Source organism: Myotis yumanensis, unplaced genomic scaffold (assembly GCF_028538775.1).
Source record: "Myotis yumanensis isolate MYYU_CA2020_CCGP unplaced genomic scaffold, mMyoYum1.0.hap1 SCAF_1, whole genome shotgun sequence".
Taxonomy (NCBI): Eukaryota; Metazoa; Chordata; class Mammalia; order Chiroptera; family Vespertilionidae; genus Myotis; species Myotis yumanensis.
In genome coordinates, this window is record NW_027223752.1 from 235261651 (window position 1) to 235264034 (window position 2384).

Below are 2384 nucleotides of genomic sequence, written 5' to 3' on the forward strand. Positions count from 1 at the left end.
GAGAGAGAGATAGAAATATCAATGATGAAAGAGAATCATTGATCGTCTGCCTCCTGCATGCCCCCTACTAGGGATCAAGCCTGCAACCTGATCATGTGCCTTTGACCGGAATCAGACCTGGGACCCTTCAGTACACAAGCCGACACTCTATCCACTGAGCAAAACCAGCCAGGGCTATTTTGCTTATTTTTTTATACCATGCTGTAGGTTTTGTATTCTCTGCCTTCCTATAAGAAAGTAAGTTCATGAAGCAGGACATTTGTGTATTAAGTTTATTGTTATATCCCTGATTTCAAGACTAATGTCTGACATGCAATAGTTGCTCATATATGTTAAATAGCATATATTATTTTATTTATTCATCACTATCAAGAAAAGTAGATAGACTTTTCTGTACTTTTAGCTGAATAAACTGAGAGTCCAAAGGTAGTAAATAACTAGCTCCAAACCTTAGAGCAAAACAATAGGCTTCTCCTGAGAGGTAAAGAGATGAAGGGGGTCAGCAGGCCAGAGGATGTAGGAAGACTGATGTTGGAAGAGATATCATACTTTTTATGTGGATACCTGAACAGTCAGGGTGGAGTTGGTGGGCGGAAACTAAGGGAGAATAATTTCAGATTTTAGCAGAGATGAATAGAATTAAAATACACACTCTACAGAAGAAAGTTCCTGAAAAATAGAAATATTCAAGAAAAATATGTATGATCGGGTTGCAGGGCCTTGGCAATGATGATTAGAGTGCCACAAGGAACATATAATGAGTTGTTTTTCAAGCAATTTGCATGCTTTTAATTTTAATAAAGTGCAGCTGCCAATGACACTGATTATAAAGATTCTATGAAAAAATAAATGCCGGAATGTTCAATAAAAATAACAAAAAAAATCATTGTTCTGCTTTGAATGGATAAATTACAGCTCCAAGAAGGAAAGTCTCAGGGTGATGGAAGTAATCTTCATAGAGCACCGACTGTACCGAACACTGTGAGGCACACTTTGTATTTTTTCTGCACATCGTTTTTTCAAATGAGGACACTAGGGTCCAGGGAACTCAAATGACTTCTCAAAGTCAACACTGTGAGGAAGTCGCAGACCTAGGACCTGAGGCTGGACTTTCAAACTCCCTGCTAGCTCTATATTTTGCCAACTATATTATAGTTAGATATTTTAAAGATAGGAACTAAATTAATTGAAAAAAATATATAAATTAATAAGGAAAGTCCAAAATTATGTCTATGACTCAAATGAATACATCTGAGACTTCACTGTTTATTTTGGTTATCCTAGAATAATTTAAAGGTACTAAAAAACACCTGTGGTTAGGAGTTGTGAAATTCAGGTAAACAAACCTACCCAAAACATAAAATAGAAGAAAAGTCTAAAAAATAATGACTTAAATGTTTCAGAGTTAAATATTTCAGTCAACATATTCTAATATATTCACTAAACATATTCACAGACAACCTACTTTATATGGTACATTTAAGAAAAATAGGTAAGTTATTTAACTAATTTATTCATTAATTTATTACTCAGAACTGTTTAAATATATCACCTGAGTCTAGTTTGGCACAGTGAATAGAGTGTCGACTTGTGGACCAAAGGGTCCCGGGTTTGATTCTGGTCAAGGGTACATACCTTGGTTGCAGGCTTTTCTGGGCCAGGCCCTGGTCGGGGCATGTGCAGGAGGCAACCAATCAATGTGTTTCTCTCACATCGATGTTTCTCCCTATCTTTCCCTCTCTCTTCCACTCTCCCTAAAAATCAATGGAAAAATATCCTCAGGCAAGGAATAACAACAAAATGAATAAATAAATCACCTTGATTTATATAGTTTTTATCTTTTGAATTCTTTTCTAATTATTATAAAAATGCCTTTTATGAAATTAGATAAAATCTTTTTAAAAAATTAATTAAAATGCTTTTTTTCTCCTGACAGGAAGTGTGTTCTCAGGCATGGTAGCATGATTTTATTGGTCAGCTAATATAACAACAAACAAATTACATAGTATTTTTTCTGTGGCTACACTTTACTTACAGGACTCATTTAATCTTCAGCATAAATACAATATGCTATTGAATTTCCATTTAATAACAGTGTAAACTGAGGCAAAAGGCTATTAAATACCTTGCCCAAATTTACATCATTAGTGTAAGTACTTAGCACAGGACTAGGAATTTAGGAGAATTAAAAATTATATGACAGATGCATCACCTATCGTTAAAATTAAAACATTGAAATATTTGATAATTAGATAAATGAATGAATGAATTTTTAACATAAAATTTTTGTGAGTTTATTTGAGCCAATCTGTCCACAATAGCCAGGAAGCAGAATCTCAATGGATTAGGATAATGCTCTGGAGAATGGCAGGTTACATTTATAT